At 46.7% G+C, this 23,137-nt stretch overlaps 1 pseudogene; it reads right to left on the bottom strand.

The window, feature by feature from the left end:
• Window positions 1-1,308: 1,308 nt before the first annotated feature.
• Window positions 1,309-11,437, bottom strand: LOC102118397 (E3 ubiquitin-protein ligase RNF126-like; annotated as a pseudogene).
• Window positions 11,438-23,137: the final 11,700 nt, after the last annotated feature.

Raw genomic sequence — 23,137 nt, forward strand, 5'->3', positions numbered from 1 at the left:
TAAACCCAGACATCTGAAATGTAACAGGTCAAAACCTGTTTCTCCTACAGTCTGTGTCACCTTGATAGATAATTCCAAGCCAGAAAACAGGAAGCCATCAGTGATAGCTCCCTCTTATCCCTCACCTCCAATCCAACATCATGTCTTATTTATCTATTTGTTTTCCTTCAAAATGGCCTAAATCCCCTCACCCCTTTCCATCCTCACTGGTACCACCCCAGCTTCTTCTCTTTGAAGAGCCTCCTCACTTGCTCTCCTCTAGTTTAGTATCCATGCCACAGCCAGATAGCTCTTTTTAAAATGCAAACAATGATGAATTTCCACAATTCCCCATGCATTTGGAATAAAGGCTATACTCTTTATCAAGACATCTGAGGCTCTGCGTAAGCTACCCCCAGCCGCTTTCCACAATCTGACCTGCACTCCCCAAACATTCCCTTCCAGAAGTCAATTTCTAGCTTGTCTTAGATCCATCCAACCCATAGGCATTCCCTGTGTCTGGAACTCTCTTCTACACACTCTGGCTGCAGGCTCCTTTTTCTCCTTCAGGTCTAAGCCTAAACATCACCTCCACAGGGAAGCCTTTATTAAGCATCCTCTGAAATAGGTTCTATCACATACAGCTTCCTCCTATTATTCACAGCCACAGCACCCACATCATTTCTTTCTTTGCATGCATCCCAGTTGGTCAGGACACACTTACTGGTTTATTGGAGGTTTCTCTCCATTTGTTGCATTTTCTTTGAGTGCAGAGGCCTTATTCCTTGTGTTCATCCAGAGCCAATCCCAGTGCTGACCACAATACAGACTTCATAAATACAGTAAATCCAGTAGTTCCCCCTTACCCCTGGGGGACATGTTCCAAGACCCCCAGTGGATGCCTAAAATCACAGTACCAAATCTTTTTTTCTCTCTCTCTCTTTGTAAATAGTGTATTTTAAATAGCTTTCAAGATACACATATTTTTTCTTTAAAAAATGTCTGTTGGTGGCCGGGTACAGTGGCTCACACCCGTAATCCCAACACTTTGGGAGGTCGAGGAGGACGGATCGCAAGATCAGGAGTTTGAGACCAGCCTGGACAACATGGTGAAACCCCGTCTCTACTAAAGATAGAAAAAAATAGCCGGGTATGGTGGCGGGTGCCTGTAATCCCAGCTACTCAGGAGGCTGAGGCAGAAGAATCGCTTGAACCTAGGAGGCGGAGGTTGCAGTGAGCCGAGATTGTGCCACTGCGCTCCAGTCTGGGCGACAAAGCTAGACTTAGTCTCAAAAAAAAAAAAAAAAAAAAAAAAAAAAAAAAGTCAGTTGGAGCAGTTTTGTTCTTGAATTTTGCTGATAATTCTCATGGTCCCGAGCCCCCGAACTCCGGGTCGTGGAGGTAGCCGAGGGGGAGGCTGGGGGCCTACGCGGCCTGTCCTGGCGGTGCTCACAGCGCTGGTGGAGCAGCTGTGACCCGTCTTGTCACAGATCATGCATGGCCGTCATGTGAGCTAAAACTTCCATTTATTTCAAAGCAGTAATAATTTAAAATTATAAAAATCTTTCCACCGCTGAACGTTTAGAGGGTGAGGTTAGACAGAGGACGGGGAGGATGAGGACGTCCCAGAAGGGACGATGTGGCCCACGCCTTCCCGAGCCAGGGAGCCGGTGGGCCTGGCCAGGATCCTGCCCTGGAACAGGCGGGGGCCTGTAGCGCTGACCAGTCAAGAGTGGCGCCGCTGGGGCACCCAGTCTGTGAGCGCCGTGTGGCGCTGGCTGAGGCCCCGCGGTCTCCCCGCAGCCTCAGGCGCAGCGGGCACGGGTGGGTCCCGGCCAACGCGCGCTCAGGAGTTACTTGTGGCGTTCTCGTTGCAGGGCGAGCTGGAGGAGGAGGAGGACAACGAGGAGGAGAAGTTCATCCCAGTCAGGCCCGGGGGGGTGGGTTCGTGGCCGTGTTGTGTCCCGGGAGGCTTTTTCGGCAGGCGGGGCAGCTGTCGTACTGCTCCAGCAGGTGCACGATGCAGCCATCGTGGAACAGGTGGTTGCAGGGCAGCTGCTCGCCCAGCGCGTCATCGTCCTTGCACACGGGGCACTCGACCCGGGAGCCTACGTGCTGCTCGGTGACGGGGTCGGTGGGGAGGGACTGGATTTTCTCTTCATCTGCCGGTGGGGGGCCGGTGTTTTCAAGCCGAGGAGCTGTGCGACGGCCCCTCAGGCGTATTCGCCCCTCAGGCGTATTCCATAGGGTTTGAGTGCAGGACTCCCCAAGGACCCAGGCTGGGGATGGTGGCGGACGTGATGATGCCGTTGACGAGCTGCTGGATGATCCCTTCTAGCGTGGGGAGGCCTTTGTGCCGGGCAGTGGCCCGCCGCGTGGGGAGGGGGAGACGGGGATGCCGGGCTCGGTACGGGGCCAGGACTCTCTCCCACGGTCTCTCAGAGTCCTTGCTGCCCCAGGAGGGCACGTGGGGATCTCGAAGCTGTCATCAAAGATGACAAAGATGCCGAAAGCAAACTGTCCGTAGCCCTGCGGCAGCGTGAACAGGTGCGGGTCCACGTTCTCCAACGGCGGTCGGCTCTGGTCCGTGGGGACGGTGGCAGGAGTAGAATCGTTTTCTGTGCTCCTGGTCTCTTCAGGAAGCTCCTCGATAAAATCAGACGTGCATCTTGGACAGATATAATCCGACAGGCGCGGGACGATGTCCAAGGAGCAGCAGAGGCAGAAGAACCGTCCAAGCTGCGGCGACGCCTCAGCTTGCTGCTGCCTCGCTGATCGACGCCCAAACCTTTTATATACTATGTTTTTTCCTACCTACATATTTATGATCAAGTTTAATTTACAAAATAGGCGCTTACAAAGTAAGCGATTAACAACAATAACGAATAATAAATAGAACAATTGAGTCAAATAAGGGTTTCTTGAACACAAGCACTGCAATACCATGGATTGGTCTGATAACCAACAGCTACTAAGAGACTAATGAGCAAGTAGCATCTACAGTTCAGATACACTAAACAGACGGAGGAATTCACATGCCGGGAGGGGTGAAGCAAGATGGTGTGAGATTTCATCACCTCACTCAGAATGGCAAGCAATTGAAAACATGAATTATTTCTGGAATTTTCAATTTAATATTTTTGGACTACAGTTGACTGCAGGTAACTGAAACCGTGCATAAGGGGGTACTACTGAATCTGTATTTTGAATTTTCTAGCTAAGAATATCACTTTTTTTACTTTTTTGAGATGGAGTCTTACACTGTCACCCAGGCTGGAGTGCAATGCCACGATCTTGGCTCACTGCAACCTCCACCTCCCGGGTTCAAATGATTCTCCTGCCTCAGCCTCCCAAGTAGCCCGGATGACAGGAACCCGCCACCACACCCAGGTAATTTTTGTATTTTTAGTAGAGACAGGGTTACATTATGTTGGCCAGGCTGTTCTTGAACTCCTGACCTCAGGTGATCCGTCCGCCTTGGCCTCCCAAAGTGCTGGGATCACAGGTGTAAGCCACCGTCACCGGCCAGAATATCACTTTTTTACAATTTTTTTTTTTCCCTTAACTTTGAGACAGGGTTTCTCTTTGTCGCCCAGGTTGGAGTGCAGTGGTGCCATCACAGGTCACTGCAGCCTCTGCCTCCTAGGCTCAAGCAATCATCCCACCTCAGCCTCCCTAATAGGTGGGACGACAGGTGCCCACAACCATGCCTGGCTAATTTTGTGTTTTTTGTAGTGAAGCATTTCACCATGCTGCCTAGGCTTGTCTTGAACTCCTGGGCTCAAGTGATTCACTTGCCTCAGCCTTTCAAAGTGCCAGGATTACAGTCATGAGCCACATGGCCAAGAATATCACTTTTACCTTTAACAGATATTTTTCTTTTTCTTCTTCTTCTTTTTTTTTTTTTTTTTTTTTTGAGACAGGGTCTCACTCTGTTGCCTGGGCTGGAGTGCAGTGGCATGAACACGGCTCACTGCAGCCTCAATCTCTTGGGCTCAAGTGATTCTACCACTTCAGCCTCCTAAATAGCTGGGACCACAGGCATGCATCACCCTACCTGGCTACCTTTTAAAATTTTGTGTAGAGACCAGGTCTTACTATGCTGCCCAGGCTAGTCTTGAATTCCTGACTCAAATGATCCTCCCGTCTTGGCCTCCCAAATTGCTGAGATTACAGGCATGAGGCATCGCCCCTGGCCAACAGTTATTTTTCTTTACTGCAAGAGCATTACGTTGTCATGGTAGAAAAGATTAGACTCCATAGATTAAATAAAAACATAAAATCATGTTACCCCACATTTAGAGATAGCCACTATTAGCCTTCAGATATATTCCTCCAGGGCCTTTTTAATGAATCTCAATGCAGGGATATACATGCTCCCAAGTCCTTCAACTTTCTGTGGTTGCCTGTTCTTTGACAGCCAGATAAAATATCTTGGTCTCATGCCACGTGCTAAGGGACATCAAGCCTTCTCCTGGTAATTTTCCAATCCCTGATTCAGCCAGATTCCACCTCCATTTCCTAAAGTTGCTGTCTGCTCTCTTCTCTGCTTTGTCCCTGCACCCTCTACTCCATCTATCTCCTCCTTTTGTCCCAAAGGTCACCAAGCACTCAGTGGATAACAGATTCTTCTTTACTGGAGTTCGGGATCAAGAAGGTGACCCCTAACCAAGCACAAAGTAGGAGATGACATAAGGTTCAGCGCTGACCATTGCTGTCAGCAGTGGAGATTTCTTATGGACTTCTGTGTCCAAGGTCTTGCCCTGCTGCCATCTTGGTCTTCTCCCTTCCACCTCTAACCAGGTCCTTCTCCACTTTGCTACACGTGTCAGGACCCTGAAAATAGAGTCTTTCTGACCTATCAGAAAGAAAGATCAGATTCCTGGCACTTCTGTTGTGCAGAACAGCTTAGCTCATCTATACATCTATACTTTTCTCTCCTAACAGAGCTTGTCCAGGTACCTGTTCTTTCATAGTAGGGGGAGGGGTGATAGTGGGATGGGGATGGAGACAAAAAAAGACAGAGATATCAAGAGAGTTTCCAAAACTAAGAAACAAGGTGTCATAGGGCCCTACGACCACCCTCTGTTTCAAAGACTCATTTGAATGACTCACAGAACTCAAACAAATGGCTAGACTCATAGTTTAGTTCATTGCATTGAAAGAATACAGATTTACATCCTGATCTAGTTTGAAGGAAAAAGAAAGAAGGAAGGAAGGAAGGAAGGAAGGAAGGAAGGAAGGAAGGAGGGAAGGAAGGAAGAAAGGGAGGGAGGGAAAGAATACAGATTAGCAGCCTGGGCAACATGGTGAAATCCCATCTCTACCAAAAATAAAAACAAAATAAAATAAAACAAAATAAAATAAAATAATTAGCTGGGTGTGGTGATGGGCACCTGTATTCTCAGCTACTGGGGAGGCTGAGGTGGGAGGATCACCTGAGCCTGAGAGGCAGAGGTTGCAATGAGCCAAGATCACACCACTGCACTCCAACCTGGCAGACAGAGAGAGACCCTGTCTCAAAAAAAAAAAGAAAAAAAAGAAAGAAGAAAGAGAAAGAAAAGAAAAAGAAAGAAAAGACAAGACAAGACAGGAAGGAGGGGTCGGGCGCAGTGGCTCACGCCTGTAATCTCAGCACTTTGGGAAGCTGAGGCTGGCGGATCATGAGGTCAGGAGATCAAGACCTCCCTGGCTAACACGGTGAAACCCCGTCTCTACTAAAAATACAAAAAATTAGCCGGGCGTGGTGGCGGGTGCCTGTAGTCCCAGCTACTCGGGAGGCTAAGGCGGGAGAATGGTGTGAACCTGGGAGGCAGAGCTTGCAGTGAGCCGAGATCGTGCCACTGCACTCCAGCCTGGGTGACAGAGCGAGACTCCGCCCCCCAAAAAACAAACAAACAAACAAACAAAAACAAAAAAGAAAGGAGGGAGAGAGGGAGGGAGGAAGGACCCTTATTTACTTAACTGATCCCATATTATTAGACATTAACTTGTTTTCCTTTTTTACTGTAATGGATAACACTTTAACAACATCCCTGTAATTATGATGGTGGTGCTATGTCCAGTGCTGTTATGACTCAAAGAGAAATTCCCACATGATTACACCCTGGTTCACCTTATGAGGAGGGAGAGCTCCCCTCAGGCTAAGTCCTAACACATCCTGTCTAGGGGACCTTACAAGTGTTGTGGCCCCAGGATAGTTACAAGGAAGCTGTTTACAGACAATGGGACAATGAGAAGCTGGCTGCCTTGACTCCCTACCCCATCCTCCAAATGGAAGGTGCCTCTCTCTAGAGTCCATCTTGAGGGCTCCGGTTTCCTCCTCATTTTCCTCTTCCTCTGTTGTCCCTCCCCTCCCCTATCCCACACCAAGCCCAGGTGCATCTCATCTTGGAGTTGTGAGGGAGAAGGCGCCAGACCCTTCCTGTGTCTCAGTCCAGCAACTGCTTTTACAGAGCTGTAAGGAGGGAGGAAAGCAAACCAAACCTTAGGGTACAGTGAATGAACAAGAGAAGGAGAGGAATACATCAAAAATACTCATTGTGAGTTGGGCACGGTGGCTCATGCCTGTAATCCCAACACTTTGGGAGGCCAAAGCAGATGGATTGCTTGAGCCCAGGAGGTCGAGACCAGCTTAGGCAACAAAAATTAGCCAGGCATGGTGGTGTGCACCTGTAGTCCCAGCTACTTGGGAGGCTGAGGTGGGAGGATCACCTGAGCCCAGGAGGTTGATACAGGACTAAGCCATGATCTAGCTACAAAACTCCAGCCTGAGTGACAGAGAAAATATGCATTGTGACATTTGGAGCTATAACTCTGCCACAAAACAAAAGCAGCATCTGCATCCTTCATTCAATATTTCCTTAAGACAGGTTACTATATATTAGGCATTTATATGGTTTGACTGTGTCCCCACCCAAATCTTATCTTGAATTGTAGTTCTCGTAATTCCTAAGTGTTGGGAAAGAAAGCCGGTGGGAGATAATTGAATCGTGGGGGCGGTCCCCCATAGTGTTCTCGTGGTAGTGAATAAGTCTCACAACATCTGATGTTTTTATAAGAGGTTTCCCCTTTCGCTTGGGTCTCAATTATCTCTTGCCTGCGGCCATGTGGGACGTGGCTTTCTCCTTCCACCATGATCGTGGGGTCTCCCCAACCACGTGGCGCTGTGAGTTCATCGAACCTCTTTTTCTTTGTAAAATCCCCAGTCTCGAGTATGTCTTTGTTGGCAGTGTGAAAACAGACTAATACAGGCATTGACTGTTACAACTGCTTTCCAAATATTAACTTAATTTCCCTAGTATCCTATGAGTTTAGGAACTGTTATTATCCCCACATTACAGATGAAGAAATTGAGGCATGAGGACATTGAGTAATTTGCTCAAGGTCATGCAGGTGTAATTGGCAGAGATGAGATTCCAACCTAGGCTGTCTGCCTCTGTTTGCTATGTGGCCTCTGCTTAGGAGTGAAATTGAAAAGAATGCATGCATTTCAAGGGTTTCAAAACAGGTGCCCTCCTGAAGGTTGTTACCTATTTTAAACTTCTGTGTAAACAGAACTGTATTCATTCAATAGTTATTTGTTGAGTGCTTACTACATGCCAGATGCCGGGGCCACATCGACGAACCAGACATAAACCTGCTATCAAGGAGTTTCTAGAAAACAGGACAAATGCCATACTTGGCTGGCTGTGCTGTGGTATAGACAACAGCAGGGTGCCCTGGAGCAGTCAGAACCATACTTAGTTTAGTTTTAGGGTTAGAAAAGACTTCTGGGCCCAAGTGCAGTGGCTCATGCCTGTAATTTCAGCATTTTGGAAGGCCGAGGCAGGAGGACTGCTTGAGTCCAGAAGTTCAAGACTAGCCTGGGCAGCACAGTGAGATCCTGTCTCTACAAAATTTAAAAATTAGCCAAGTATGGTGGTGCACGCCTATGGTTCCAGCTACTTGGGAGGCTGAGGTGAGAGGATTGCTTGGGCCTTGGAGGTCAAGGCTGCAATGAGCCATGATTGCGTCACTGCACTCCAGCCTGGGCGACAGAGACCCTATCTCAAAAAAAGAAAAAAGACTTCCTGCAGGGCAAGATTTATGAACTAAGAGCTGGACTGATGAGGAAGAGTTAGCCAGGAGAGTGGGGACTTTGGAAATGTAACCAATGGGGCTACATTATAGCTTTTGAGGGTCCTAGGCATTTCACTTTCATGGCCCCTCCCTCCCTTAAACAAACACATTAAAATACATATTTTATGGCTGTGTTGGTACAAACACATAAATTACTATTATATATTAAAACACCTTCTGCGATTTAAAAGTTCATTGTTTTTCTTTCTAATTTTAAAGAAATTAAAACATGTTCATAGATCCCTAAAAATACTGTGGTCCCCAAGTGCTGTGCCTTCAGAAGTCAGCAGAAATGGAGCCTGGAGGTGGCAGGTGCAGGTGAGAAAGACCTTTGTCAGCCAAGGAAAGGGTTTAGATGTGATCCTGAACGTTCTAGGAGCTACATATGGATTTTAAGGAGGGCAATGTGAACGGGTTCATTTCAGAAAGATCCTGTAGCTTCAGTGTGGAGCATGGCTGGGAGGGGAGGCTGGAGGTGAAGTCATGAGCTCTGAGTGTGTCAGAGGGATCCAGGGGAGATCTGAGGGCACACACAACCAAGGAAGGAACCCAGGGAAGGGGACAGACAAACTTAGAGACTAACGGGGTAAAATCAATGGGACTTGGCAATTGGTCGAATGCAGGGGTGAGGAGAGGATGCATCCAAGGAGATTCCCAGGTGTGTGACTTGGGCCCCTGAGTAGAGTCATTTGTTACACTGCAGATGAAAAGGAACAGATTGGAGGGCATGGTAGGAAAAAATAGTTAAGCTTTTATTTTTTTAGCAGTATTGAGTTTGTGATGCCTTTGAGACATCCATAGGGAGAGATTTTTCAGAGGCAATGGGTCAAATGGTTCTTAAAAAAATTGCAGTGATTTAAAAAGTATCAAGCCACTATCCACTGTCAATAGAACATATACTCTATATTTTCAAGACATTTTAGATTTCTTAAGGTAATGTCACATGTGTTTTCATTTTGTGCTTATACTATCATGGTTAAGAGCATGAACTCTAGGCCAGGCATGGCTCACACCTGTAATCCCAGCACTTTGGGAAGACAGGGTGGGCAGATGGCTTGAACCCGGAGTTTGAGACAAGCCTGGGCAACATAATGAAACTTTATCTCTACAAAAAAAAGCCAGGTGGCATGGGCTTATAGTCCCATCTACTCAGGAGGTTACAGTGGGAGGATCCCTTGAGTCCAGGAGGTTGAGGCTGCAGTAAGCATGATTGTGTCATTGCACACTCCACCCTAAGTGACAGAGTGAGACCCTATCAATAAAAAGAAAGGGAAGGAAGGAAGGAAGGAAGGAAGGAAGGAAGGAAGGAAGGAAGGAAGGAAGGAAAGAAAGAAAGAAAGAAAGAAAGAAAGAAAGAAAGAAAGAAAGAAAGAAAGAAAGAAAGAAAGAAAAGAAAAGAAAAGAAGAAGAAGAAAAGGAAAAAAGGAAAGAATGAAGGAAGGAAGGAAGGAAGGAAAGAAGGAAAAGAGAGAGAGCATGGGCTCTAGCCACAGACTGCGTGGTTCAAATCTCATGAGTGCCACTTTGTAACTGTGTCATGTTGGGAAAGTTATTTAAACCTTCTTTGCTTCAAGTTTTCCATCTGTAAAATGGGTGGAATAACAGTCCCAGCTCAGAGGTATATGATTAAGTGAACAAACAGCTATAAAACACTTAGAGCAGGTGCCTGGCATTTAGCAAGCACTCAATAAGGACAACTGTTCCTATTCCCACCGCAGCAGCAGCGCCTATTATATTCCCCACTTCCCTAGACCTTTCTGTGGTAGTGGAGTTTGCAGGAATCCTCATCTGCAATATCTTTCATTGCATCTCCTCCTGGCCACTGTTGCAATATCTGCCATATTGATGAGAAAGGAGTGTGAAGGTGATCAGGGTTTTCCGGAGGGTCTATGATGGGGCTTGGCATCCTGGGAGAAGTCAACATTACAAATGGTGGCATTCAATGGCAAAAGCCTTTATGAAGGTCTCCGAAGGAGGGAGGAGTTGCTAAAATGGAGACCTGTTCAAAGCTGGAGGAAAGGGGGAAACATATGGTTCATGGTAAATGAGCTTGACTTCGTTTAGTCCATGTTAGCTAATAAAAGCTTCCCAGAAGTTCGCAAAGCAACTCCTGTTGCTGCCCTGACACTGCAGCTGCAGTCAGGGTTCAGCCAACCTGCATAGCAACACGCTGAGGTGAGGCCAACTGGCTTCCCAGATAACAGAGAAGCAACAAATCCCAGAGTTTGTTTAATTCCGGCCAAACTTAACCGAATGTAGAAAAAAAAATGGATGTTCCTAGGAGGTCTGAAAGCTATTGAGAATATGTGTATAGTAAAGCAGACTAGGGCAGGGGAGTCACCAGATCATCTTGTGATTAAATCAGATGGACAGGACTTTGCCAGGCACTTTTTGTATTAGTTCACCCTCCCAACAATCCCACTAGCAAAGTGTTATTCACCTCTTTAACAGAAAAGTTAAATAATTTTCCTGCAGTGATCCAGCCAGGAAGGGGTAGAGCTGGGATTGGAGCTGGGTCTATTTGACTCTAGGACCTAAACTCTTTCTGTGGATCAAAAAGATGGATAGGCTGGGTGCAGTGGCTCACCCCTGTAATCCCAACACTGGGAGGCAGAGGTGGGAAAATTGCTTGAGCCTGGGATTTCGAGACCGGCCTGGGCAACATGGTGAGACTCAGTCTCCAAACTAAATAAATAAAATAAATAAAAAATTAGCCAGGCGTGGTGGCATGTGCCTGTGTTCTCAGCTACTTGGGAAGTTGAGAGGGGAGGATCACTTGAGTCCAGGAAGTTGAAACTGCAGTGAGCTATGTTTGCAACACTACGCTCCAGACTGTGCAACAGAGCAAAACCCTACCTTGAAAGAAAAATTAAAAAGATGGATAGCAGTGCTGAGCTTTGGGGCCGTTCATGGCACTGTTCTGTGTTGTCATTAGCAAATAATAACAACAATGAACGTTTATTGCCCTGTGCTAAGACTCTTATGTATATAATTTCATTTGCTTCCCCTAGTAACCCTATAGAGAGGGTACTACTATTGCCTTGCTTTTGCAGATAAGATTAAGGTACAGGGAATCTGCATAATGTGTCCAAGGTCACGCACCTAGTAAATGGCAGAGCTAGGACTCAAGCCCAGGGAGTCTCCAAAACCCTTGCATTCATGCCGCATGCTGTTCTCCTACCAGAAACAGGAACCAGCAGCTCTTGGCACTAACCCTAACCCCAACAGTTCTGAAGTCCTGTTCAAGGGCAGGAGGAGGGACTTGCAGGTCCATGTAATTCCCGCATGAGCTTTGGAACCAGGCAGCGCTAAATTCACACCGAGCCTGGCAACTCATGGTGAGGACTGCTTCTCAACTTGGCCTCCAGCCTCCTCTTCTCCACCCAGATCCAGCTGTGGCTGCCTGCTCCTTTCTGCCATTTTCCAGGATTGTTAAGTGAACACACAGGGAAACAAAAGTGCTACAACCCCGTCTGTGTCCCGCCCCGTCCTCTCTTGCTTTCCGCCCAACATCAACAGACCACAGCGCCCCCTCAGTTTCCCCAGAAAGAGGTTGCTCACCTACACTCACAATAGTGAATGATGTGAAATTTACTGAAAGTTTCAAGGCAGAGCTGGGGAAGGGGATCTACTGAAAACAATTTCATTTTTATTCTTCCATACTTCTTTTTAGCCTACCACCCATTTCTTGTCACCCCACCACCACCACCACCACCTGGCTTTTCTCCCCACACATTCCCTGCCATGGTAGGGGTGGTGACCCAGAGGGGCTTCTCTCTTCTCCATGTCTTGCTCTTCTCTGCGGTTTTTCTTGGACCCCTGCTCCAGTTAACCACCATCTTTTCTTACCCAGCACACCTTTGGGTGCCTCCCTCCAGCCCAGGTGGTTTGTTAAAGTGTTTCTTCTGAGTAAGTGCCATTCTTTCCCTGCAAGGGGCTTCCTTGGCCAGTAACCATTTGTTAATGCTCTTTAGTAAAAGGACAATGATGAAAATGGCCATTATAGCCAGAGCTGTAGTGCTTATCTTGGGAAGGGAAGCGCAACAGACTTTGCCTGCAATGGCCTTTCCCCTACTTCCTCCATTTCCAAAGGTCACTGGTTTCAAAGGTCTTGGCAAGTCTGCCCGAGCTCCTCTTTTCCCATCTGTGGGTTTCTAGCTCCTCCTAACAGTAAGACGGATTTGTCTCTGAAGGTTGCCAAAGGGAGTGGCAAGAACCTCTCAGAGAGCAATTACGCTGAAGAGCCCTCCCTGGAGAATAGGCTCTTTCTCTTCCAAATTGGAAAATCCTCACATTGCGCCAATTAGTCCAGAGGGCACTTGGAACTTCACCAACCGAAACACTCACAACTCTTAAAGGGAAAATGAACAAGGAACAAAGGCAACCTTCAAGGGGCCGTGGCAGGAGCCAGGTGGCTTTTAGAGAAAAAGCACAAGGTAAGAATGAGCTGTGACCCTGGTGGAACACGGCGTTAAATCCATCTCAGAAACAACCGTCACTGATTAAAGTTAAATTCGGGGCTTCTTTCCCTGAGAAAGTGTAGATTTCATTGCCAAATGCTACAGCCAACCCCAGTACCCTGGAGGTGAAATGTCTATTTTGAAAAAGATGTGGCCGGGCGCGGTGGCTCAAGCCTGTAATCCCAGCACTTTGGGAGGCCGAGACGGGCGGATCACGAGGTCAGGAGATCGAGAGACGATCCCGGCTAACACGGTGAAACCCCGTCTCTACTAAAAAATACAAAAAAATAGCCGGGCGAGGTGGCGGGCGCCTGTAGTCCCAGCTACTCGGGAGGTTGAGGCAGGAGAATGGCGTAAACCCGGGAGGTGGAGCTTGCAGTGAGCTGAGATCCGGCCACTGCACTCCAGCCTGGGTGACAGAGCAAGACTCCGTCTCAAAAAAAAAAAAAAAAAGAAAAAGATGTAACATCAGAAACATCCTGCTGCCCATAAGTGAAGGGATCATATGACCCACTGAAGGTTAACTATTTATTATAGTAACAGAATGGCCCCAGCCTGGACAACATAGAGAGACCCTGTCTCTACCAAAAATTTAAAAATTGACTGGGTGTGGTGGTGCTCACCTGTGATCTCAGCTACTTGGGAGGTTGGAGGATCACTTGAGTCCAGGAGGTCGAGGCTGCAATGAGCTGTGATTGTGCCACTGCACTCTAGCCTGAATGACAGAGCAAGACCGTGTCCCCCCCCCCAAAAAAAAAGAATGACTGTCCGGGCACTGCACAATGACTCACATCTGTAATCCTAGCACTTTGGGAGGCTGAGGCCAGTGGATTGCTTGAGCTCAGGAGTTTGAGACCAGCCTGGACAACATGGTGAAACCCCATTTCTACAAAAAACACAAAAAAATTTAAAATACAGGCATGGTGGCTTATGCCTGTATTCCCAGCTACTAGAGGGCTAAGGTGGGAGGATCCCTTGAGCTCAGGAGGCAGAGGTTGAAGTGAGGCGAGATTGCGCCACTGTACTCCACCCTGGGTGACAGAGTGAGACCCTGTCTCAAAAAAAAAAAAAACAAGAATGGCAAACATGGTTACATGTTCCTTTTTAATCGTATTGGCTTTGGGATGCAGTGTAAGATTTATTTTGAAATATATTTGCTGCCTTTCTTACACTTTGCCAAAGACAACATCCAACTTTGTTTGCTGTCCCCAGGTGAACAGCAGCTGATTGTCTGGACGAGTCTGAAGGTATGCAGGCTGGCAGAAGGAAGCTGGCTTGGATGAACATCTTGCCATATGGAGTCACAAATTGAATGGCCCCTTTTCAGCTTGGTTGAGAGCAAGCTCCTGAAGCTTCAATCTGGGGTCAGTTTGGGGAAAAGAAGAAATCTTACAGAAACTGTCCAGGACGCATCACATGTAGGTTGGAAGAGGGACATTGACAGGGGCAATCTAGTCCAGGGCGAGCTCTGTATGCCAGAGGACATCAGACCAAGGTATATCATTGATGATACTATTTAATTCCAGAGGCAGTCAATCGGATACAGCTCTTGCTTTTGAGTCTAGCCTTAATGTTCTCAGCTGACAAATTTCTTTTTTTTCTTTTGAGGCAGGGTCTCACTGTCACTCAGGGTGGAGTGCAGTGGTGCCATCACAGCTCAGGCGGTCCTCCCACCTCAGCCTCCCAAGTAGTTAGGACTACAGGCATGCACCGCCGTACTTGGTTAATTTTTGTATTTTTTGTAGAGACAGGGTTTCACCGTGTTGCCCAGGCTTGTCTATAACTCCTTGGCTCAAGCAATCCTCCCACCTTGGCTTCCCAAAGTGCTGGGATTATAGGCATGAGCCACCGTGCCCAGCTTGGCTGACAAATTCTAATGGCAGAAAAAATGAAATACCAAGTTTGTTTGTAAACATCACAGCAAAATATTGCACTTATTTCACTGCCCCCTGAAGTGACCACATTTTTGTTTTGTTTTGTTTTGTTTTGTCACAGGGGTCTCACTCTGTCACCCAGGTTGCAGTGCAGTGGCATGATCATAGCTCACTGCAGCCTCAGCTTCCTGGGCTCAAGTGATTCTCCCACCCCACACTCTTAAGTAACTGGAACTACAGGCATGCACCACCATGCCCGGCTATTTTTTTTATTTTTATTTTTATTTGTAGAGATAGGGGCTCGCTATATTGCCCAGGCTGGTCTAGAACTCCTGGGCTCAAATGATCCTCCCACCTCCGCCTCCCAAAGTGCTGAGGTTACATGTCTGAGTCATTGCACCCAGTCAGTGACCACTTTTGAGAAACAAAAAAACAAATTCCCAATCCTAACATATCATGGATCTGAGCCCCAAAGCATGTGTGTCTTCACCAGATTTAATTTACTTTAACTAAGTACATTCTTTAAAATAAATAAATAAAGGGTGTCCCTATGTTGCCCAGGCTGGTCTTGAACTCCTGAGCTCAAGCGATCCTCCATGTTGGCCTCCCAAAGGGCTGGGATTACAGGTGTGAGCCACTGCATCTGGCTTTAACCAAGTACATTCTAACACAACTTCTTTTAATTTAGGGTTTTGGGTTTTTTTTTTTTTCTTTACTTTTTTACATTGGTGTATTAATTTTTAAATATTTTCTCAGCAGTTGCTTTTTCCTAATTCAGATGAAAACAGGGCCTGGCTTGGGCTTTAGCAAATTAAAACAGGTTATGCTTCTACGAGCAGAGTTAAATGTGTTCCCAGAGAGTGGCCAGTGCCACTTTATTTTTGGTTACAGTTCTCTCAAGAGTACCTTTTAATAGCTCTTGAAGTAGGGGCAGTAATCCTTGGAAACAAGACAAACCGGTTTTCTCCCCTCTACCCCACAACTCCCTTTTGCCTTTACCTGAAGCAACTAAATTAGAAGCTGAATGTCATGAATCCCATAGTTTTACTTGAAATTTCCTGCTGTTGGCCGGGCGCGGTGGCTCAAGCCTGTAATCCCAGCACTTTGGGAGGCCGAGACGGGCAGATCACAAGGTCAGGAGATCGAGACCATCCTGGCTAACACGGCGAAACCCCGTCTCTACTAAAAACACACACAAAAAAATTAGCCGGGCGAGGTGGCGGCGCCTGTGGTCCCAGCTACTCGGGAGGCTGAGGCAGGAGAATGGCGTGAACCCGGGAGGCGGAGCTTGCAGTGAGCTGAGATCTGGCCACTGCACTCCAGCCTGGGCGACAGAGCGAGACTCCGTCTCAAAAAAAAAAAAAAAAAAAAAAAAAAAGAAATTTCCTGCTGCTGACACTGAGGTTTTCTTTTTTGTTAGAATCAGGAACACTTAAAAAGTCAAACCTCCTCATGACCTGATCTCAAAGTACATTTGAATTTTTCTTTTTTTTTTTTTTTTTTTGAGATGGAGTTTTGCTCTTGTTGGCCAGGCTGGAGTGCAATGGTGCAGTCTTGGCTCACTGCAGCCTCTGCCTCCCAGGTTCAAGTGATTCTCCTGCCTCACCCTCCTCCTGAGTAGCTGGGATTACAGGCACCTGCCGGCACACCCAGCTAATTTTTGTATTTTTCGTAGAGACGGGGGTTTCACCATGTTGGCCGGGCTGGTCTTGAACTCCCGACCTCTGGTGATCCGCCCACCTCAGCCTCCCAAAGTGCTGGGATTACAGGCATGAGCCACCGCGCCCGGCCTGTAATGTTTTTTTCCCATGGCAATATTTCTCAGCGACTCTGGGCTTATGAAGAAGAGTATAACAATGCCTTTCCCAGTTTTAAAACCACATTGTATTTAGTCACAATTAGGCAAGGCTGTGAGTGAAAGAAAACCCAAACCCACGGTAGCTTAAGACAGAAATTTATTTCTCTCCCATGTAAAGCAAGAAAAGGAGTACAAAGGTGGAATGGTGGCCCAGTCCTCAAAATCCTCAGGGACCTCGGCTCATTCTAGCATATCTTCCTACCATGATCCCAAATGGTTGCATTCACATTCCAGCCAGCAAAATAAAAGATGGGGAAAGGGAACAAAAGGCACACCAAAGGGGACAGTTTCCAGCTGCTGCCAGAAGAACACTTCTGTTTATATCCTGGTGGCCAGAACTTAGTCACGTGGCCACACTTAACTGCTGGGAAATGTAGTATTTTTTTTTTTCTGGATGGCTGTGTGCCCAGTTAAAAATTCTGCCTCTATGCCATACACCCTAGGGCCTATGGTCTTAAAATTTACCAATTTCTATCAATTTTACCTTGAGAATTTGAAACACCTCTTGCGATTACTAAATAACAATATAAGGTGGTATAAAATCAGTATCAGAAATACCCCCACCCTTTATAATATTCATACAACATTTTACCAGAATTTTGCTTTGGGAGTCCATAGGAATTGAATAACTCTAAAACCAGAAAAAGCTTTAAGCAAAAACAATGTTCATCACAGTTATTTAAAATCAGAAAAACTGAAATGACACTTTGAGAGGCCCAGCTGGGCAATTGCTAGAGTCCAGGAGTTTGAGACCAGCCCAGGCAACATGGTGAAACCCTGCCTCTACAAAAAAATTTTTTAAAATAATCCAGGCATGGTGGTGCACACTTGTAATCCCAGCTACTCGGGAAGCTGAGGTGGGAAGATCACATGAGCCAGGGATGTCGAGGTTGCAGTGAGTCAAGATGTCACCACTGCACTCCAGCTGGGTGACAGAATGAGACCCTGTCTGAAAAAAAAAAAAGAAAAGAAAAAATGAAATTTGAATAAATGTCAAAATATGGAGGACTGGTCAGATGAAGTGTAGAACATTATTTATTGGAATATTATGTATCTGTTAAAAATGATGTTTACAAGGCCAGACACAGTGGCTCAGGCCTGTAATCTCAGCCCTTCAGGAGGCCAAGGCAGGAGGGCCACTTGATGCCAGGAGTTCAAGACCAGTCTGGGAAACAAAATGAGACTTTGTCTCTACAAAAAAATTGAAAAATTAGCAGGCTGTGGCGGTGGCACCTGTAGTCCCAGCTACGCGGGAGGCTGAGACAGAAGGATCACTTGAGCCCAGGAGTTCAAGGCTGCTGTGAGCTATGACCATATCACTGCACTCTGCTCTCCAATTTGGGCAACAGAGCAAGACCTTAGGTTTTTTAAAAAAATTATATTGCAAAGAACCCACAGTGATATAGATAAATTCTTATAATGCCCCGTTAAATAAAAATATGGGGATATGAATTAAGCCAAATGACTTTTTTGGATAATGAGACTTTTAATAACTATTTTTCCTACATTTCTTTATTTTCTAAATTTTGTTACTATTACACTTATTATTTTATTAGAAATAAAAAATGCCGCTGGGTGCGGTGGCTCATTCCTGTAATCCCAGCACTTTGGGAGGCCAAGACGGGTGGATCACCTGGGGTCAGGAGTTGGATACCAGCCTGGCCAACATGGTGAAACCCTGTCTCTACTAAAAATACAAAATGAGCCGGGTGTGGTGGCACATGCCTGAAATCCCAGCTACTCGGGAGGCTGAGGCAGGAGAATCGCTTGAACCCGGGAGGCGGAGGTTGCAGTGAACCAAGATGGCACCATGGCACTCCAGCCTGGGCTACAAGAGTGAAACTCTGTCTCAAAAAAATAAATAAACAAATAAATAAATAATATCCTATCCCCTAGTCTCTCTGGGTACCTACACTTTACAAATCTTTAGGTACCTATACTCTACCCATCTCTAGATACCTATACTCTACCTGGCTCATAGGGCTCAGTTTAATCTGACCTCCTGTCCAAAAGCTTTTCTGGCCATTCCCTCTCTTCTGCATTATTGCTGACACCACTTGTAATGGGAAGTCGTTTCTTAATTTTTTTTTTTTTTTTTTTAGAAGAGCCTCAATTGGTTGTCCAGGCTAGAGTACAGTGACATGATCATGGCTCGCTACCTTGACCTCCCAGGCTCAAGCGATTCTCCCACCTCAGTCTCCTTGAGTAGCTGGGACTATAGGTGCACACCACCATGCCTGGCTAATTTTTAAACTTGTTTGTAGAAACGGGGGTCTCCCTATGGGGCCCAGGCTGGTCTTGAACTCCTAGACTCAAGCAATCCTCCTGCCTCAGCCTTCCAAAGTGTTGGGATTACAGATGTAAGCCACTGCACCTGGCAAAAGTCTTTTTTTTTTTTGTCTTGCCAGCATAGGGGGAGTCCTCTGATGAGAAGCTATTTGGGCCTCAAGGAGGTTAGACCTTTCCTCTCTCTCCTGCTTGGTAGATACAGAGTAGTCCTGTAGGCCCACTAATCAGATGCTCCAGCCCAGGACTTTGGACTTTGAATTGGTGGAAATAACTCTGTAGTCTACGTGGGCTTTGGATATTTGAGGATATTAAGATATTTTTAACTTGGGGGGTGGTAGGGGAGTGATAATGGTATTATGGTTGTTTTTAAATTTTATTTTAAAAATGTAGGTGTTCAAGCCCAGCAGAAATGTCCTATCTCCCCATCTATTGGAATCTAATTGCCTATGGGATAGTACTAAAGAAATGGGGCTAGGGGCCGGGGCGGTGGCTCACGACTGTAATCCCAGCACTTTGGGAGGCTGAGGCAGGCGGATCACCTGGTCGGGAGTTCGAGACCAGCCTGGCCAACATGGAGAAACCCCGTCTCAACTAAAAATACAAAAAATTAGCCAGACGTGGTGGAGCATGCCTGTAATCCCAGCTACTCAGGAAGCTGAGGCAGTAGAATCGCTTGAACCCGGAAGGCAGAGGTTGCAGTGAGCCGAGATCACGTCATTGCACTCCAGCCTGGGCAACAAGAGTGAAACTCCATCTCAAAAAAGAAAAAGAAAAAGAAAAAGAAATGGGACTGGCACAAGTGCCTCTTGCCTGTAATCTCAGCACTTTGGGCAGCCGAGGTGGGAGAATTGCTTGAAGCCAGAAACTCGAGACCAGCCTAGTCAAAATAGTGAGACCCTGTCTCTACAAAAAAAAAAAAAAAAAAAAAATTTAAAAAAAAAAAAAGAAGAAGTAGGGCCTTTAGGAGTCATTCGTTCATGGGGGTGGAACCCTCATGAAAGGGCTCTCACCAGACACCAAACCTGCTGGCTTCTTGGTTTTGCATTTTCCAGGCTCCAGAACTGTGAGGAATAAATTTCCATTGTTTATAAATGCCCTAGTCTAAGGTAATTTTGTTATAACAGCAGGAAGGGACTAAGACAGTATGTAGCTTCAATGACACCAGACACAAGGCATTTAGAAAAAAGGGTTTTTCTTCTTCACAACGAAAGGAAGCACTTAGTACTTCACTTGTGACACCAGATATGTGTGTGTAGTGGGGGTTCCTATGCCAAGCAATTCTCCAATTCTCTGGAGACACCAGCTGGGTATCCTACAATTCAATTCAATTCTGACATGATCTATCTGAAGTTAGTACCGACCCCACAGTTGGTTGCCAGTCAAAAGTCCAGGTTGTCACCTGGTGTTTCTGACAGGCTATGAGTCAGAGGGTCCCATGATCCCTTTCTTGAGTTTAGTCATTTGCTAGAACAGCTCACAGAACTCAGGAAATGTTTGTTAATCCATTCCCACATTGCTATAAAGAAATACCTGATTGGGAGGCTGAGGTGGGCGGATCACGAGGTCAGGAGATTCAGACCATCCTGGCTAACATGGTGAAACCCCATCTCTACTAAAAATACAAAAAATTAGCCGGGGGCAGTGGCAGGCACCTGTAGTCCAAGCTACTCTGAAGGCTGAGGCAGGAGAATGGCGTGAACCCGGGAGGCGGACCTTGCAGTGAGCCGAGATTGCGCCACTGCGCTCCAGCCTGGGCGACAGAGCGAGACTCCGTCTCAAAAAAAAAAGAAAGAAGTACCTGAGACTGGGTAATTTGTAAAGAAAAGAGGTTTAATTGGCTCGTGATTCTGCATGTTGTACGGGAAGCATGGTGCTGGCATCTGCTCAGCTTCTTGGGAGGCCTCAGGAAACTTACAATCATGGTGAAGGTGAAGGGGGAGCAGGCACCTCACATGGCCAGAGCAGGAGCAAGAGAGAGACTGAGGTGCTGAGAGGCGTTTGAACCAGAGCGACTCCATCTCGAATAGGGACTGGATGAAATAAGACTGAGACCTTCTGGGCTGCATTCCCAGGAGGTTAAGTCATTCTTAGTCAGAGGATGAGATAGGAGGTCAACATGAGACACAGGTCATAAAGACCTTGCTGATAAAACAGGTTGCAGTAAAGAAGCTGACCAAAATCCACCAAAACCAAGATGGCAACAAGAGTGACCTGTGGTTGTCCTCACTGCTACAGTCCCAGCGGCATCATGACAGTTTACAAATGCCATGGCAATGTCAGGAAGTTACCCTATATGATCTAAAAGGGGGAGAAACCCTCAGTTTTGGGAATTATCCATACCTTTCCCAGAAAACTCATGAATAATCTATTCCCTTGTTTAGCTAAAAATGGGCAACCAGCAGCCCTCAGGGCTGCTCTGCCTATGGGGCAGCCATTCCTTTATTCCTTAACTTTCTTAATAAACTTGCTTTCACTTTACGCTGTGGACTCCCCCCAGATTCTTTCTTGCGTGAAATCCAAGAACCCTCTCTTGGGGTCTGGATCTGGACCACTTTCTGGTAACATCTTTCTGGCAACCACAAAGGGACTATACTGAAGAGACCCCTGACCCACAGGAAACAGACTGCAGCACCATTTGGCTGACTTTGGGTAAATGATGGAGTACCCGAGGATGGATGGGATTGGGTTAGAGGCCCAACTTAGGGGAGTTTGAGTCTCTCCTAAGACAGAGAGGGTTAAAGGCCCCTCTCAAGAAAAGGCAAGGATGCTTGACCGGACCTGGGTTCGAGGCCCAACTTAGGAAGGTTAGAGTTCTTCCTAAGATGTAGGTGGTAAAGTCCCCCTCAGCTAAGTACAGGTTTGGCACTATGGGATGTTAACTGCTCTTCTATTTGGATTAATCTGCCTTGCACTCTGCTGACAGCTGTGGGTGACAGGATTAGGCATGCACAGGACCGTGGGACATGGAGAACTATTTTTTTTCCCCAAAAGGGGAAACTTGAGAGCTGATGGGACTGCTGGAGAAGTTCCCTTCATGACTAACAAGCAGCCGCCTGAACTTTTGGGTCAGTGTTGCTGCAATGGGTAGGTCTTTCTCTGGCCTCCCTTATTGCCTCACCTTCCCCACCCTGCTGCCACCAACGCTTTTCTCGCTTTCTCTCCTTTTCCTACCTTTTCTGTTACTCAGGGTGATCATCTTGCCCAGAGACCACATATGGAAACTCCTGGTAGGAGGTTAAATTAAAGATGACAGGGCCCAACCTGGGGCAAGTTTGAGCTTTGCCAGTTCAATGTTGGGTGCTAAGCAGAGGGGCTAATGTCTATGTTTTGTCACACATATTTTACTCTGGCCGGAATGGAAAATGTTAATTCGGGTCCCCTGTGTAGCCGATTGGATGTCAACTTACAATATTGATAGGCTTTTGCCTGTGGTTCCATGATTTTCCTTTGTGTTGCCGCTTGGCCCCCAGGGCTTTGATGCAGCAAGCAAGGTCGCTAAGACTGCTCAGGGGACTGCTCAGGGAAAGAAAATCCAGAAACCTGATGATGCAGAAGTTAAGGAGAAATTACTTAGGCAGATAGTGAGGATACAGAAGTCCTCAGCAAGGTTTTCCTTTTAATGAAAAGCAGTCCCAAATCATTTTCCTTTCTAACAAGGAACAGTCTACAAAATCAAGCTGCAGACGTGGATACCGGCAGTCATGCCAATCACGTTTAAAATGGCGGCTCCATCTTCCCTTCTCTGCCAGCCATGTGTAGGTTAAGGAGCAGGCAAGATGGCACTGACCAAGGGGAAAGTTCATTTGCATAATAAGATTAGGGTGGGGCAGCCAGCCGTCCCAGTGCACTATATAACCATCATACCTGATGGAACCAATCTGTGAGTCCTGTGTAAATCAGACATCACCTCCTCAAGCCTGATTATAATATCTGGCGCATCCACCACCAGCCAGTCTCTCACTAGAGAGAGAGCAGTTTTCCTTTCTCTTTTTCTCCTCTTTCTTTTGCCTATTAAACCTTTGCTCCTAAACTCCTTGTGTGTGTCCATGTCCTAAATTTTCTTGGGGCGAGATGGTGAGCCCCAGGTATTTACCATAGACAACATCACCACTTCACTGACATGTCAGCAAAAGGGTAAGGATTTCTTACCAACCTTCTGGCCTCTCTGTGGGTGTGTGTGCAAACTGGTTGAATAAATGGTAAAAATCAGTTTTTTTTTTTTTTTTTTTTTGACATGGTGTTTCACTCTTGTTGCCCAGGCTGGAGTGCAATGACACGATCTCGGCTCACCGCAACCTCTGCCTCCAGGGTTCAAGCAATTCTCCTGCCTCAGCCTCCCATGTAGTTGGAATTACAGGCATGCGCCACCATGCCAGCTAATTTTGTTATTTTTAGTAGGGATGGGGTTTCTCCATATCGGTCAGGCTGGTCTCGAACTCCCAGCCTCAGGTGATCCACCCATCTCGGCCTCCCAAAGTGCTGGGATTACAAGTATGAACCACCGTGTCCAGCCCAAAAATCACTGTTTACTGCCTTCACAGTGTTAATTAATGAGA

Source organism: Macaca fascicularis, chromosome 16 (assembly GCF_037993035.2).
Source record: "Macaca fascicularis isolate 582-1 chromosome 16, T2T-MFA8v1.1".
In the NCBI taxonomy this organism is placed as follows: domain Eukaryota; kingdom Metazoa; phylum Chordata; class Mammalia; order Primates; family Cercopithecidae; genus Macaca; species Macaca fascicularis.